General features: G+C 43.9%; 1 protein-coding gene across 2 annotated transcripts in view; it reads left to right on the top strand.

The window, feature by feature from the left end:
• The first annotated feature begins 17,395 nt into the window (after nucleotides 1-17,395).
• The window catches only part of LOC121574837 (E3 ubiquitin-protein ligase TRIM62-like), a 37,004-nt gene continuing 36,611 nt past the window's right edge, over nucleotides 17,396-17,788 (top strand). For both annotated transcript variants that reach the window (XM_041887457.2, XM_045223238.1), the window contains exon 1: nucleotides 17,396-17,560. The gene's annotated coding sequence lies outside the window, so the exon portion shown is untranslated. The remainder of the gene's footprint in view (nucleotides 17,561-17,788) is intronic.

The following is a 17,788-nucleotide window of genomic DNA, read 5'->3' as shown; positions in this document are numbered from 1 at the left end:
TTGTCTTTCATAATTTGGTCAGATATACTTGGATGTGTATTGTCAGCATTTGTTGCTGGCATGTCATGCCTAAATTTGTTAATCTTGCCAATGAAAAAATCATTAAAGTACTTGGCAATATTAGTTGGTTTTGTGATGAATAACCCATCTGATTCAATAAATGATGGAGCTGAGTTTGCCTTTTTCCCTAAATTTAATTTAAGGTGCTCCAAAGCTTTTTAGTATCCTTCTTTATGTCATTTATCTTTGTTTCATAGTGTAGTTTCTTCTTATTTTTATTCAGTTAAGTCACATGATTTCTCAATTTGCGATAGGTTTGCCAATCGGTTGTGCAGCCAGACTTATTTGCCATTCCTTTTCCCTCATCCCTCTCAACCATACCATTTTTCAATTCCTCATCGATCCATGGGGATTTAACCGTTTTTATAGCCATTTTCTTAATGGGTGCATGCTTATTAGTAACTGGAATAAGCAATTTCATAAATGTGTCAAGTGCAGCGTCTGTTTGCTCCTCATTACACACCATGGACCAACAAATATGATTTACATCAAGAACATAGGAATCACTACAAAACGTATTGTATGACCTCTTATATACTATATTAGGCCCAGCCTTTGAACTTTGTTTTTCCTAGATATGGCTACTATATTGTGATCACTACATCTGATGGATCTGGAAACTGCTTTCAAGCTAATTTCTGCAGCATTAGTAAAGATGTGATCAATACATGTTGATGATTTCATTCCTGTGCTGTTTGTAACTACCCTGGTAGGTTGACTGATAACCTGAACCAGGTTGCAGGCACTGGTTACAGTTTGAAGTTTTTTCTTGAGTGGGCAGCTTGATGAAAGCCAGTCAATATTTAATTCACCCAGAAAATATACCTATCTGTTGATATCAAATACATTATCAAGCATTTCACACATGTTATCCAGATACTGACTGAGATCCTTGTCCCCTCCCCACTGACGTTCTACCAGGGGTGCGTTCAGTTCGCATGAACGTTTGTTACGTTGTGGAAAGGCTTGTACTGAACGCCACGATTCCCCAAAACGTTCTTGTACGTTCTTGAACAGACTTTGAGGTACGTTTGCTCCCGTTTTGTGGGTGTGCTGGGGTGTGGCTTGAAGCAATGAGTGACGTATTTAAAGGGAAGCGGTGCATTTTGAACCCATAACCCAACCCCACCCTGTTTTTCAACTTGTCGTTCAGTAGAGCACCGTTTCCGTTCAATTTAACATTCTATTAAGTTTTTATGTACTGAACGCAGCCCAGCAGTATCAACTTTGATAGTTTCCAGGTTAAAAATCATCAACAAAAAAGCTTTCTAACCAGCTAAGTACAGTACTGTATTCAAATAAGTCAAGATCACAATTCTTTCTATATGCAATCATATAGCTAACAACATAGCACGGTTAACATTTAAAACATTTGTTTGGCATATTAATCTAATTTAGGTTGCAGCAACAGAGATAGATGCTTTGTATCTGTGCTATTATAGCGTCTGTGACAGCATGGGCAGCGCCTTTGAGGCAATCTCCATTTTGAAGTAGTACATTTTATTTTTCACGATCATCAGATCCCTCCTGATGACCTGGTTGGACATGACTCCGCCGGGGTCACCAGGAGGGATCAGCCAATGAAGTTGGAAGTCCCACCCAGTTGACTACATTAAAATGGTGGAAGCCCTCTATGGCGCTGCCCATGCTAAACGACCTGCTGGCCACTAGAGGCCTCTATCATTCTCTATGGTTGCATGGTTGTACCTCCTACAGTTTAGTGCTGAGGTGTGTTCAGATCGCTTGAACGTTTGCTACAGAGCGTAACGGTTTGTACTGAACGACACCTTTTCCCCGAAATCTTCTTGTACGTTCTTGAACAGACTTTGAGTTACATTTGCTCCTGTTTGGTGGGTGTGGCTTGAAGCAATGAGTGATGTATTGTGATGGAAAATGTTTGTGCTTTTCTATTTATACATTTCTGTGTTCTCTGTTTGTGCTTTTCTATAAACCAATTTCTGTGTTCATGCAAGTGACTGATTGAACGAATCCTCACTATCAGTATCTGCAATTTGGCAGTACGCCCAGCACCTTGTTTAGAGAAAGGGATATCTCAGTTTCAAGGTCTCAGCTTAGAGAGCCTCATGAGGGATTGGTCTGTCACATGCATGACCCTGTATTGGTAAGTCACATGAATGAAGCAAACGTTAATGATGAATTAATTATGAATACGCTAAATCGTGCAAATATGACTTGTCTGCAGTATATAAGAAAATTAACGGGACTGCACCATTAGAGCTCACTTCAGACCAGTACTTTATGCATCTACGTTTAACTGTGACCTCTCCAGCTTGCTGACAATAAATAATGATTCATTTAAGATTGACTTCGAGTGTCCCTGTGTAAGGATTTCCACGATAGTATTTAAAGGGTAGTGGCCGTGCCGACAACGAGAGAGTTCTATTACGCTGGCCCAGGTTAAACCGGGCAATGGCCCGTCACGTCATCAGGCAAAAGCAGGGAGGGAGGAGCGCCTTCCTCTAATCAAACAGTAATCATGTTGTCAACAAGGCAACATGGTGCATCTTCCAGAAATATATATCTCTTTTCCATAAAATGTTTCAAACTAGTTTTAATTGGGAAGGATAAAGCTTTTTTATTATAAGCATTCACTTTTGCATGTGAAAGCACAGAATCATTTTTAACCCGGTTCAAAGTCCTCCCACCAGGGTAACCCGGGCCATATAAACTAACCTCCTCATAAGTGTGTGATTGCGGCCTGCAATTTGGGGAGTTTCTTCATGTGGGCATTCCTGCATCTGCCAGGATCTCCACATCCGTCTTCTTCACCTGCGGGATTGTCAGAGACCAGCCATCCGTACAACTGATGAAACTGTGGGTTTGCACAACCAAAGAATTTCTACACAAACTGTCAGAAACCGTCTCAGGGAAGCTCATCTGTGCGCTCGTCGTCCTCACCAGGGTCTTGACCTGACTGCAGTTCGGCATCATAACCGACTTCAGTGGACAAATGCTCACCTTGGATGGCCACTGGCACGCTGGAGAAGTGTGCTCTTCATGGATCAATCTCGGTTTCAACTGTACCGGGCAGATGGCAGACATTGTGTGGGCGAGCGGTTTGCTGATGTCAACGTTGTGAACATAGTACCCCATGGTGGCGGTGGGGTTATGGTATGGGCAGGCATAAGCTACGGACAACAAACACAATTGCATTTTATTGGTGGCAATTCGAATGCACAGATACCGTGACGAGATCCTGAGGCCCATTGTCGTGCCATTCATCCGCTGCCATCACCTTATGTTTCAGTATGATAATGCGCGGCCCCATGTCACTAGGATCTGTACCCAATTCCTGGAAGCTGAAAATGTCCCAGTTCTTCCATGGCCTGCATACTCACCAGACAGACCATTGAGCATGTTTGGGATGCTCTGGATCGACGTGTACGACAGTGTGTTCCAGTTCCCGCCAATATCCAGCAACTTCGCACAGCCATTGAAGAGCAGTGGGACAACATTCCACAGTTTAACTGACATGGCCTAGAAAGAAAATGTCCATACACTGCCACATAGAAAAATCTGATTAGAAAATTCCTAATAATTCATCACTCACAGCTGAAGATAATTCATCACTTCGTCACTCTCAGCCGAAGATATTAACATTTTATATTCATCCAATATCTACCATTATTTTGAAGTAATGACGTCATCACTGCTTGCTCACTGTGCACACTGAGTGCTAGTGCGCATGTGAGTCCCCTGTAGCTCAGTTGGTAGAGCAAGGCGCTTGCAACGCCAGGGTTGTGGGTTCATTTCCCATGGGGGGCCAGTATGAAAATGTATGCACTCACTAACTGTAAGTGGCTCTGGATAAGAGCGTCTGCTAAATTACGTAAATGTAAATGTGATGTTGGTTGTATAATCTGGCTGCAACCCTGATATAGACTGTTCATGAATTGGAGTGTGCGAATGTGAGTAGATTAACTTGAAAACAACTGTCGGACATCTTGAACACAGTCTCCAGTTCTTATTATACCTCAGTGGTATCATCCATTCATTGGTTATTTGATTCAAAAGGAGACGTGGAAAAATTGAAAACGTCTCGTTTTACGTTTTTGGTTTCTGAATTTGAAAAACAAACATTGGAAATTGACTCGTTTTGTCAAAATTGGAACATGGAATAACGGAAAACGAATAACAACAAAATGAATTACATTTTTTGATTTTCATTATGCTCATACTCGGATTTTGTACGTTTGCCCACTGACAAAGACATGATCAGTCTATCATTTTAATTGTAGGTTTATTTGAACAGTGAGAGACAGAGTAACAACAAAAAAATCCAGAAAAACGCATGTCAAAAATGTTATACATTGATTAACATTTTTAATGAGGGAAATAAGTATTTGACCCCTCTGCAAAACAAGACTTAGTACTTGGTGGCAAAACCCTTGTTGGCAATCACAGAGGTTAGACATTTCTTGTAGTTGGCCACCATTTTGCACACATCTCAGGAGGGATTTTGTCTCACTCCTCTTTGCAGATCTTCTCCAAGTCATTAAGGTTTCGAGGCTGACGTTTGGCAACTCGAACCTTCAGCTCCCTCCACAGATGTTCAATGGGATTAAGGTCTGGAGACTGGATAGGCCACTCCAGGACCTTAATGTGCTTCTTCTTGAGCCACTTCTTTGTTGCCTTGGCTGTGTTTTTTGGGTCATTGTCATGCTGAAATACCCATCCACGACCCATTTTCAATGCCCTGGCTGAGGGAAGGAGGTTCTCACCCAAGATTTGACGGTACATGGCCCTGTCCATCGTCCCTTTGATGCGGTGAAGTTGTCCTGTCCCCTTAGCAGAAAAACACCCCCAAAGCATAATGTTTCCACCTCCATGTTTGACGGTGGGGATGGTGTTCTTGGGGTCATAGGCAGCATTCCTCCTCCTCCAAACACGGCGAGTTGAGTTGATGCCAAAGAGCTCGATTTTGGTCTCATCTGACCACAACACTTTCACCCAGTTCTCCTCTGAATCATTCAGATGTTCATTGGCAAACTTCAGACAAGCCTGTATATGGGTGAGATCTTGCATGGAGCCCCAGGCCGAGGGAGATTGACAGTTCTTTTGTTTCTTCCATTTGCGAATAATCGCACCAACTGTTGTCACCTTCTCACCAAGCTGCTTGGCGATGGTCTTGTAGCCTATTCCAGCCTTGTGTAGGTCTACAATCTTGTCCCTGACATCCTTGGAGAGCTCTTTGGTCTTGGCCATGGTGGAGAGTTTGGAATCTGATTTATTGATTGATTGCTTCTGTGGACAGGTGTCTATTATACAGGTAACAAGCTGAGATTAGGAGTGCTCCTAATCTCAGCTCGTCACCTGTATAAAAGACACCTGTGAGCCAGAAATCTTTCTGATTGAGAGGGGGTCAAATACTTATTTCCCTAATTAAAATTCAAATCAATTTATAACATTTTTGACATGCGTTTTTCTGGATTTTTTTGTTGTTATTCTGTCTCTCACAGTTCAAATAAACCTACCGTTAAAATTATAGACTGATCATTTCTTTGTCAGTGGGCAAACGTACAAAATCAGCAGGGGATCAAATACTTTTTTCCCTCACTGTAAGTACACACACACATCTTTGCTGCTAATAAATGTGCAAAAAACCCAAGCAACCAAGAATCTGTTTCGAAAGCGGTTTGTTATGCACGCATTTATGAACACTTGCAATCTCACCTTTGAGTAGCTGTCAGGAAGATTAGCCACCACCACACACACACACACACACACACACACACACACACACACACACACACACACACACACACACACACACACACTGTGGGAGGGGTAAAGGTTTGGTGAATCTAGCATAGAAGGTGTTGGAGGAGTCTATGACCATTGGAAAACATTGAATTGTAAGCATATCTTGCTGTGGTTTAAAAAGTAGAAATGGTATCAAAAAGATTGTCTCAGGTAATGTAGTCTGAAGCAGTCTGTAATGTTAATTTGGTGTCTCTAGCTCAAAGGGTTTAGAGCAGGGTGGGCAGAAGAAAAAAGCACACTAAAATCCTGAAAGTACCACTGCTTAGTTTAGTAGCATAATGTGTGTGACTAATTGCATTAGTAGGTCAACATAAATAACTTAGGTGGAAAAATACTAATTTGTCAATGATTGTCAATTATTTATTGCTTACAACATAAAATATACGCATGGCCTACACACAATGCCCCATAATGTCAAAGTGGAATTCTGTTTTTAGATTATTTTTTTGACAAATTAATACAAAATGAAAAGCTGGAATGTCTTGAGTCAATGAGTATTCAAGCCCTTTGTTGTGGCAAGCCTTCATAAGGTCAGGAGTAAAAATGTGCTTAACAGTGGTTTAAAACAGTTACAGAGTTTAATGGCTGTGATAGGAGAAAACTGAGGATGGATCAACAACATTGTAGTTACTCCACAATACTAACCTAATTGATATAGTGAAAAGACGGAAGACTGTACAGAATAAAAATATTCCAAAACATGGATCCTGCTTGCATAAGGCACTGAAGTAAAAATGCTAAACATGTGGCAAAGAAATTAACTTTTTGTCCTGAATGCAAAGCGTTATGTTTGGGGAAAATCCAACACAACACAAGTACCACTCTTCATATTTTCAAGCATGGTGGTGGCTGCATCATGTTATGGGTATGCTTGTCATCGGCAAGGACTAGGGAGTTTTTTAGGATTACAAAAACTGAATAGAGCTAAGCACATGCTAAATCTTAGAGGAAAGCCTGGTTCAGTCTGCTTTCTAACAGACACTGGGAGACAAATTCACCTTTCAGCAGGACAATAACCGAAAACACAAGGCCAAATATACACTGGAGTTGTTTACCAAGGCGACATTGAATGTTCCTGAGTGGCCTAGGTGCAGTTTGGACTTAAATCGACTTGAAAATCTATGGTAAGACTTGGAAATGGCTGCCTAGCAATGAGCTACAACCAACTTGACAGAGGTTGAAGAGTTTAAAAAATAATAATGTGCAAATATTGTACAACCCAGGTGTGCAAAGCTCTTAGACTTAACCAGAAAGACTCACATCTGTAATCGCTGCCAAAGGTGCTTCAACAAAGTATTGACTCGGGTGTGAATACTTAAAGTTGAAGTCGGAAGTTTACATACACCTTAGCCAAATACATTTAAACTCGGTTTTTCACAATTCCTGACATTTAATCCTAGTAGAAATGTCCCTGTCTTAGGCTAGTTAGGATCACCACTTTATTTTAAGAATGTGAAATGTCAGAGTAATAGTAGAGAGAATGATTTATTTCAGCTTTTATTTATTTCATCACATTCCCAGTGGGTCAGAAGTTTACATACACTCAATTAGTATTTGGTAGCATTGCCTTTAAAGTGTTTAACTTGGGTCAAACATTTTGGGTAGCCTTCCACAGGTTTCCCACAATAAGTTGGGTGAATTTTGGCCCATTCCTCCTGACAGAGCTGGTGTAACTGAGTCAGGTTTGTAGACCTCCTTGCTCACACACACTTTTTCAGTTCTGCCAACACATTTTCTATAGGATTGAGGTCAGGGCTTTGTGATGGCCACGCCAATCCCTTAACTTTGTTGTCCTTAAGCCATTTTGCCACAACTTTGGAAGTATGCTTGGGGTCATTGTCCATTTGGAAGACCCATTTGCGACCAAGCTTTAACTTCCTGATTGATGTCTTGAGATGTTGCTTCAATATATCCACATAATTTTCCTTCCTCATGATGCCATCTATTTTGTGAAGTGCACCAGTCCCTCCTGCAGCAAAGCACCCCCACAGCATGATGCTGCCACCCCCGTGCTTCACGGTTGGGATGGTGTTCTTCGGCTTGCAAGCATCCCCCTTTTCCCTCCAAACATATCAATGGTCATTATGGGCAAACAGTTCTATTTTTGTTTCATCAGACCAGAGGACATTTTTCCAAAAAGTATGATCTTTGTCCACATGTGCAGTTGCAAACCGTATTCTGGCTTTTTTATGGCGGTTTTGGAGCAGTGGCTTCTTCCTTGCTGAGCGGCCTTTCAGGTTATGTCGATATAGGACTCGTTTTACTGTAGATATAGATACTTTTGTACCTGTTTCCTCCAGCATCTTCACAAGGTCCTTTGCTGTTGTTCTGGGATTGATTAGCACTTTTTGCACCAAAGTACATTCATCTCTAGGAGACAAAACACGTCTCTTTCCTGAGCGGTATGATGGCTGCGTGGTCCCATGGTGTTTATACTTGCGTACTATTGTTTGTACAGATGAACGTGGTACCTTCAGGCGTTTGGAAATTGCTCCGAAGGATGAACCAGTCTTGTGGAGGTCTACAATTTTTTTTCTGAGGTCTTGGCTGATTTCTTTTGATTTTCCCATGATGTCAAGCAAAGAGGCACTGAGTTTGAAGGTAGGCCTTGAAATACATCCACAGGTACAACTCCAATTGACTCAAATGATGTCAATTGGCCTATCAGAAGCTTCTAAAGCCATGACATCATTTTCTGGAATTTTCCAAGCTGTTTAAAGGCACAGTCAACTTAGCGTATGTAAACTTCTGACCCACTGGAATTGTGAATTATAAGTGAAATAATCTGTAAACAATTGTTGGAAAAATTACTTGTGTCATGCACAAAGTAGATGTCCTAACCGACTTGCCAAAACTATAGTTTGTTAACAAGAAATTTGTGGAGTGGTTGAATAACGAGTTTTAATGACTCCAACCTAAGTGTATGTAAACTTCCTACTTCAACTGTATGTTAAATGAGATATTTCTGTATTTTATTTTCAATAAATGTGCAGAAATGTCAAAAAACATGTTTTCACTTTGGCATTATGGGGTATTGTGTGTAAATAAGTGAGAGACTGTCACACCCTGGCTCGGGGACTCATTATGTTGAGCCAGGGTGTGTTCATTCTATGTTTTCTGTTTCTTTGGTGGGTGTTCTAGGTTGTCTATTTTCTATGTTTGCCGGTGTGACTCCCAATCAGAGGCAACGAGTGTCAGCTGTCGGCTGGTTGTCTCTGATTGGGAGCCATATTTAATCTGTCTGTTTTTCTTTCGGGTTGTGGGATTTTGTTCGTGTGTGGTTTGTGTTTAAACCGTAGACGTCACGTTTTCATTTGTTGTTTTGATCGTGTGATCATTAAATAAATATAAATTTGTTCACCTTCAACGCTGCGCATTGGTCTCTCCCTGACGATCGTGACAGAAAATCCCACCAGTACCAGACCAAGCAGCGTGAGAAGGAGAGAGGAAGGACCTGGGATCAGTGGAGTAGGAGTTTCGGCTGGGCCCCGCTAAGTGAAGAGAAGAGAGGCTGGTCTATGGAGCAATGGATCAAGAGCTTCGACTGGGTCAAGCCCATTGAGGAGCTGAGTGACGAGGGTTGGAGACAGAGGAGCGAGAGGTGGGCGAGAACGATGGAGGCCTGGCCCACTTGGAGGAGAGACCCCCAGAAAATTTTTAGGGGGGGGCTCACGACGTGGACGACGGGGCAGCAGGAGGCCGCGAGGGAGCGGTCCAGCGGGTGTGAAGAGGAGGCCGCCAGGTTAAGGGGGCCACTGGTCACAGAGGAGAGGGAAAGTGTGGAGGCACGGCGAGAGGTACTGGGGTGTGTTACCAGTCCGGTCCGGCCCGTTCCTGATCCCTGCGTAGGGCCAGTGGTGTGTGTCCCCAGTACGGTCCGGCCTGTTCCTGTTCCTCGCATCGAGCCTGTGGTGCGTGTCGTCAGCCCGGCCCGGCCTGTTCCTGCTTCCCGCACCGAGCCTATGGTGCGCGTCGCCAGCCCGGCCCGGCCTGTTCCTGCTCCCTGCACCAAACCTGTGGTGCGCGTCGCCAGCCCGGTCCGGTCCGTTCCTGCTCTCCGCACCAAGTCTGTGGTGCGCGTCGCCAGCCCGGCCCGGCCTGTTCCTGCTCCCCGCACCAAACCTGTGGTGCGCGTCGCCAGTCCAGTCCGGCCCGTTCCTGCTCTCCGCACCAAGTCTGTGGTGCGCGTCGCCAGCCCGGCCCGGCCTGTTCCTGCTCCCCGCACCAAACCTGTGGTGCGCGTCGCCAGCCCGGCCCGGCCTGTTCCTGCTCCCCGCACCAAGTCTGTGGTGCGTTTCGCCAGCCCTGTCCGGCCCGTTCCTGCTCTCCGCACCAAGTCTGTGGTGCGCGTCGCCAGCCCATTCCGGTCCATTCCTGCTCCACGCACCAAGCCAGGGGTGTGTATCGTCAGCCCGGTCCGGTCCGTTCCTGTTCCACGCACCAAGCCAGGGGGCGCGTGTCGTCAGTCCGGCTCCGGCCAGCGGGGCTAGACAGGACCAGGGGTACTTTGGGGGGTTGGAGAGGAAGTGGGGATCAAGCCCGAGCCGGAGCCGCCGCGAGGAGGAATGCCCACCCAGCCCTCCCCTGTTTTTGCTCGTATTTAGGCGCGGTCGCAGTCCGCGCCTTTAGGGGTACTGTCACACCCTGGCTCGGGGACTCATTATGTTGAGCCAGGGTGTGTTCATTCTATGTTTTCTGTTTCTTTGGTGGGTGTTCTAGGTTGTCTATTTTCTATGTTTGCGGTGTGACTCCCAATCAGAGGCAACGAGTGTCAGCTGTCGGCTGGTTGTCTCTGATTGGGAGCCATATTTAATCTGTCTGTTTTTCTTTCGGGTTGTGGGATTTTGTTCGTGTGTGTTCGTGTTGTACCATAGACGTCACGCATTCGTTGTTTATTGTTTTGTTCGTGTGAGCATTTAATAAATAGAATATGTTCACTCGCAACGCTGCGCCTTGGTCTCCCTCATTAGACGATCGTGACAGAGAGAAAAAAAATCAATTTTGAATTAAGGCAACAAAATGTGGAAAAAGTCAAGGGGCATGAATACTTTCTGAAGGCATTGTAGATAAGATTAGCTTGGGTTAGGTTGTTTGCTACCTACCTAGCAAGCTTGCTAGCTAGCTAACTGTCTATGTGTTGAGTGCCTTATACAGTTACTGTTAGCTAGCTAGAGCTTTCTAGCTAATGTTACTGATCACATTACCTTCAATAATGCCTGGGTATTAAAGTAATGTTAAATCAGACTTAAAATTCAATGGTGTAGCTAACGTTACCTAGCTAGCTAACTTGCTCGATATTGAGAACAGTTTTGAAGTAGGCTAACATTATGTGGTGCAGTGAGTTTGTCCTTGGGAAAATTGTAGGTTGGAAATTAACGTTAATTACTAAAAGACACAAGACCTTAGCTGCTAGGTAACCTGTAGGTACACATTTAAAATGAAGCCAAATGCAGATTATGTAACATTATAGGCGCCAAAGATGTTAACAAAATCAGTAGCTAATACATAAAAGACAATAAATACAAATGCATTCATTATGGCCCAGGGGAGAAGGCTCCACAAGGAGCCAACTAGTGACTGGCTATGACTTGGCCTCGTCTACTGGCCTGAAAGATTATGGTCTTGTTTAGTTTGTATCTGATGTTAGTTTTGTGGATTTTGTTGTTATGTAATTTGGCGATGTGGTACTGCCTGAGTTTGGAGTAGATGTCGGTGATGATTAGTGCGTAATGGTGGTTTTCAATGCCAATTTGTGTTGCTTTAACATAAAGATGATGGGGGCAGTAAAGCGTTGGGCCAGTAATCAAAAGGTCGCTGGTTTGAATCCCCGAGCTGACTAGGTGAAACATCTGCTGATGTGCCATTGAGCAAGGCACTTAACCCTAATTGCTCCTGTAAGTCGCTCTGGATAAGAGTGTCTGCTAAATGACGTAAATGTAGATGAGATGTCCCTGCTCCCTTTCTTTGCTACAACTGTGCTTTGTAGGAGCCGGATGGGACATTTCTTCCCTATCATCAGGACTTCTGTGTGCTGTCGAAGAGCCTCGGATGGGATCATTAACACCCCTCAGTTCCTCAGGTGGAGGAGGTAGTAGCTGTTGTCATGCATAAGTGGGAGCCAGGCTCTCCCTGCACTCGTTGCAGCTGAGGGAGAGCATGGCCTTGCAGACAACGAAGCCCGCAATGTACACCACTGCATTTCCTATTAGCGCGTTCATCTTAGTGTCTGTGGTGGTGGCGACAGTGACCAGGCCAGGCTCGTTGGTGAAGGGGGACTCCACCTCCCCGTCCTCAGTGGCTGGTGTTATTACTCTATCGGAGGCCACATGGACGAAGTCGGTGGAGTCCTGGCCGACCACATTGCCCTTCACCCCACACCTTGTGAGAAGGCGGTGGAATGCAGTCTGGAACTGCCCTATGTTCGGGTTGTTTTTCCAGCCTCCTATAAAGACAGAAAATGTATATGTATACACTCATTGGTGTTGTACACTGTAGGGTGAGACAAGGCAAGGTAGTTCAAAACTTAGTGGCTCCCCTCACTGCATTGAAGGACAGCTCCAGATGGTCTTGGCTGAATTTATATGTGAGGACATACTTCTGTTCTTGCAGGAGAGCAGGGAGGAGCCTGATGAGGGAATCTATGTTGATCACCCATCCGGTGACTGCAGTGTGTCTGGGAGAAAAAGGTTTGAATTATAATGAATTGTAAATGTTTAGTTCAAGGTGAAATACAAAAGTAGGTTTGATTCTTATAGGTGGTATGGGTCTGCACTTAATTCAGAAAGAAATAACATTATTTTTTATTTTTTTTCTAACCCGATCTGATAACAGGTCTTCAGTAGGTGCCTTGAGGAGGCATCAATGGACACATGCTTTTCCTGGCGTTTAGAGGCTTGTCCCCACGTTTTAAGTTGAGCAGGTACCTCCTTGCTTCTGTCAGGAATGTAACAGTTTGGTGCAGATTGTCAGTGTTGATGGCAGCCTTTGAGCCGAGGCCTCTGGAGCTCCTTGTGTTGAAGACGTCAAACAGATTGTCTATGTCTGTAAAATAACAAGAAATAGCTTGGTTTGCATTTCAGATGTAATTTCCTGAGATCAATGTGTGAGGTAAGATATATGAATACGAAATTATTACCTCACAGAACCTGACTGTAGGCATGCAATCTTGAAACTTGTGTTCCCCACACATGTACAGCATTTTCAGGGCCTGAGCAACAGAGCGGCTAAGGTTTCCTGCTGCCAGGGAGACATGCCTCCTTGAGAGCTTGTTTGCTGCGTGCAATCCAGATTTCTCCTGCAGCTCATGGAGGTCGACAATGTGATCACCCCATTCTCGCTTTTGAGGCATTTATATCAGCGCAGTGAGTTCCTAACAAGCTTGAGCATGTGGCATGCATCTAAAAAAAAACGTGTTGGCTTGTCAACCCCAGATGGTGTAAAGGACGTTACGGTGGTCTCTTGGGTCTTAAGGTCGAACTGGCAGCCAAAAAGATCACACATTGTTGTGTTTCAATGCATGCCCATCCATGGTCAGCGTCTCCACATTTATATTGTCATTGCGGGTAGCAATGATGTGCTCTGTTAGTGTTTTTTGGACCTCCCCAGTAAGTGTCCGGGTGACGAAGTAGGGCACTGGGGCCTTCCAATAGCCTTGAAGGCCCACTATCATAAACACCAAGGCTTTGCCGGGCTTCCCTCTTACTGCCCTTGTTGTCTGCCATGTCAACAAGGCCCACATTGTCATCTGATGTCGAGTTATACAGGACGTTCTGACGTATGCTCATCCCATCCAGCATCAGACAGCACCTGCATGAATGTGGTCATGATTATAGAAAACCATGTACGATATTGGTTTGTGTCTAGGCTGATTTTGAAAGGAATTCCTACCCACCACCCCTCCAAAGTGGCTGTGATGATAGATTAGGAATTCATGATTGATTAGGGATAATCACATCTCTCACCTGGTATATTGTTCGGGATCTGAGATGGCTTTGGTCTTAAGAGCCTCGGTGACTGATTGGTTGATCCCTGGCTTGTCGTCAATTGTTTGCAGCCACCTAAAAGTTAATGAAAGGCTTATGCATTAAGTTATCGCCATGAAGAGTTTGAGGATGGGAAAGTGACTTATGCCGTCATTGCCAGATAATTGTATACCCAATCCTAAATCAATGCCTAGCCTCTACCCCACTGTACACTTGTATCTGAGAGACAATCTGGATTGCATTTAATATTCTTTTTTATTATCTATGGACATGTGTATGCCCCCCCTTTCTGTGTCTCCCCTGCCGGAGGGCCTGAGCCCTTAGGATCACCGCAGAGGACACCTTGGCCTGATGACTTCAAGTCGTGCCTGGCCCAAGCTCAGCCGATTGTGCTGCTGAGCCAGGTCTGTATTTATGCTGCGATGGCAGCTTATATTATCAGAAGAATGTTGTGCCCCCTTCCCCCCCCCAAAAAAACCTCTATGAAAACCAATGTGACCATAGGGATGTGAAGTGTTTGTGCCCTTTATAGCCATTATGGATATTAATGATATTATTTGACCCTGTCCCTCTCTCATTCTTATGAATATGATGAACACCAAGTTGGACACCTGCGAACCATTTGGAGAAGAGACCATTCCCGTAGAGAATGTACAGTAGTCGATGGTCGAGTGTCCCTGGCACAGAATTCATATGTGCCTCTCATGATCTTTACAAGTGTATAGGGGGCAGGGGTTGATTTGGGATTGGGTGGCTTTCCTGCACTGACACCAGTTAATGAAGACCTTGTATTGAGCATCAACAGTACCACATTAAAGTCCTGGGGTTAGGTAAGGGTAGTTTCTCACTGAGAAAATAATATTATTTGGGACTGTACAGGTGCAGGGTCAAGGCGAAGTGGATTTGTTCTCTGAAGTACTGATGTTCAGGTCTCGTAAACAAATCCATGAGGAAATCTAAAAGAACAAACAATTGGCTATGTTGTGAAACACTTCTCTTATGCCTATGCATTTTAGCTGTGTTATTTCAATAACATTGTTAATGATCACCACCATGTCTTACCGGAGTACAAATCATCATTTATATTTTGCTTTTCATTCAGGAGGTTTCTTTCCTCTAACGGTTTAGTAACACTCCTGCAGGTAGCCCGCAGTCTGTCCTCCCTTTTTGTTTTTGGTGTGCAATTACCTGATTAGCTCATCTCTGTGCTCCTCTGTCTGATACAGCTTACTTTTGAAAGCCACTGCACTTTCAGAAGCGTAGCTATGATCTCCATGTTTACAAGAAAAATTGTTTCATTTAAAAATGTTATGTTTTATTTATCAATGTGTTGTGTTTACATTCTAAGTCAATAAGCAGGGGTGTACTATGGCAGTGGTTCAACTTATTATTGAGTACTTCAGGGGTACAGAAAATGTGATTGGGGTACAATAACTCAAAAAAGTTGAAAACCACTGTAGAATAGGATGCTTACACTGTAGACTGCCTTTTGCGAAGCTGATGGTGTTGGGCTAGTGATTAAATATCTTGTGTGCTGAACCACTGTCACTTTCACAAAGTTGTAGTAATAAAATGCTCAACTACTTAAGACATTGGCTCTTCTTCTTCGATGAGGTTTAATAACGGTTGGCAGCCAATAAATGTTGCATTAGCGCCACCTACTAGACTGGAGTATAACCCCCTTATACTTTGCTAGAATCTTTTTAATAAACAAATACCCTACAATCTAACACTAGACTCAAAATAAAATAAAATAAACACCCTACTCCACTATTTAAATCTATTTATTCCTACCTCAGGCCAACAGCCTGAAAGAATGGAACACCACCACTTAACACACCCTGTAACTCTTCTGACATCAAGTCTCGCACACCCAAATACCTCTCTGCAGCTGCCACCACAACCTCCATTTTCTGCGACTTAAGTTTCATCCCTGCAGTACAGTTGTTAATCATTGCTATAAATGCTAAAAATCCAATCTTACTGAAACATATATCACTTGTTGGTTTATCCCTCTGTACTGGTACAGATCTACTACTCTCACCACTCCTCTCAGGATCCCTCCCCCTTGACCCATCTTCCTCTACTTTCTTCACTGCCTCAGCATATGACAACGTCTGCACTACTCTAACCCTGGAAACCTCAACCTGCCTCTCTCGCATGGGACATTTCTGATCCCCAGCCCCATGGGCACCCCTACAATTAACACATACCACTACTTTCCCCAATGCTACACATTCATTTGTCTCATGTCCTTCTGCACACTTCTCACACCTAGGAACCTCCCTCCTACACACTACTGACACATGCCCATAAGCTTGACAGCTGTAACAACGTAATGTATTAAGCACAAAAGCTTGTACAGGATAACTTATATATCCTAACATCACTTTGTCCGGCAAAGACTCAACATCAAAACTCAAAAGAACAGAAAACGACTTTTCTGTTTCACCACTCACGCCCCCCTGTCTGCGTCGCACCAAACGACGAGCATCACAAACACCGGGAATCTTCCCCTTCAGTTGGTCAACTTTCACATTTTCTGCTACCCCAGTAATCACTCCTTTCAATGGCACCCTTTTTTTTTTAACAAAACAATTCACATCTCTTGCCCCCATTCGTTTAACGCGGAGCGCCTGCTCCCTCTGACCAGCAGAAACACAAACAATTATCACAAGACCACTTCTGGTTACCCTCACCGATTCCACAGCACACAACTCTGTTTTCACCCATCCTGAAACCACAAATGGATCAGTCAAAAGGCAAGGGTCAATTTTTTTCCAAAAACTTCACTCCTACTGTCACAGACTCAATTTTATCCTGATCCTCGGTGCAAGCCTCGGGCTCCGAGAACTTCACCACACCTACCACCTCTGATACTTCTCCATCATTCACTTCCATTTCTCCTCCTGTCTTCTGCTCACTCTGCTTACACTTTCTACCATTCTTCTTTAACAAACCATCTCCCTTTTTCCCGCCATTTCTAACCGACTCAAGTTCACCCTCTTCCCTCTCTCTTAGACCTCTGCCTCTGTTTTTCCCTCCATTCCTCCTCCGTATTCCAAGTATAGGTCTCCTTATGATAATACTGCATTTCTCCTGACATACATCTTGTTCTTGCCTTCTCAAGGGACGCCATTTAACATACAATCAACACAAACCCCTCGGCAGACATTGGCTCAAATCTAGATTGTGCCTTTAGATTTCGAGAAAATGAACAGCTAATGAAGAATCTTTCACTTCTGTCATTGACGTCTCAAACCCCAGCCTGGTCTGCTTGGTCTGTTTCGAAAGCGTTCCCGGAAGTCTCGCAATGTTGTGCCTCTGGGTTTAGAAACTCTGTGACTTTACTGCCTTTGAAGTTAGTGCTGCTGTGCTGGCGGAACTAAGCTTTGTCTGTCAGCTGAGCGCGAGGAAGTTTGCGCGATTCCATTCGTTTATAGGGGTACAACATTTCTCTCCAGTAGTAGACAATGTTTTTCCTTCATCAATGTACTTGTATGTACGTAATCACTTACGCTTTCTACATTTTAACTCAAACAAACAAACAAATAACATGTGTATGTGAATACGCAACCACAGATTGAACGAAGAGTTTTGATGTGGCAGTGTGACCCCCATAGTTGCGCAGGTGGAGTCGTTGGTTTGTTCTATTGCTGTGTTTCATTCCTTTCTGAAGGAGAGTGAGACTGAATGAGCAGCAGTGGATGTCAGTTTGGGTGCAGTGAATGCCGGTGAGTGAGGTTGTCTGAAATTATTCACTTGATGTGGGGCGGTCTTCTTTGATTATTTTGGAAAATGTCAGACAGGGTCGCGTTAAAAGCACAATTATTTAAAATAACATTATTTAAGGAGATTTGCTATGGTAAATTGATCAACTTCTCTTCCCTATGAAGGAGGCAGATAGCTATGTTTACTAATCCAGCTGGGCAGCAAGGCAACTAGCTAGTTAGCCAATTAGA

The sequence above is a fragment of the Coregonus clupeaformis genome, chromosome 10, assembly GCF_020615455.1.
Source record: "Coregonus clupeaformis isolate EN_2021a chromosome 10, ASM2061545v1, whole genome shotgun sequence".
Taxonomy (NCBI): Eukaryota; Metazoa; Chordata; class Actinopteri; order Salmoniformes; family Salmonidae; genus Coregonus; species Coregonus clupeaformis.
Note: the sequence above shows the minus strand (reverse complement) of the source record. Positions and strands in the feature narration are given on the sequence as shown.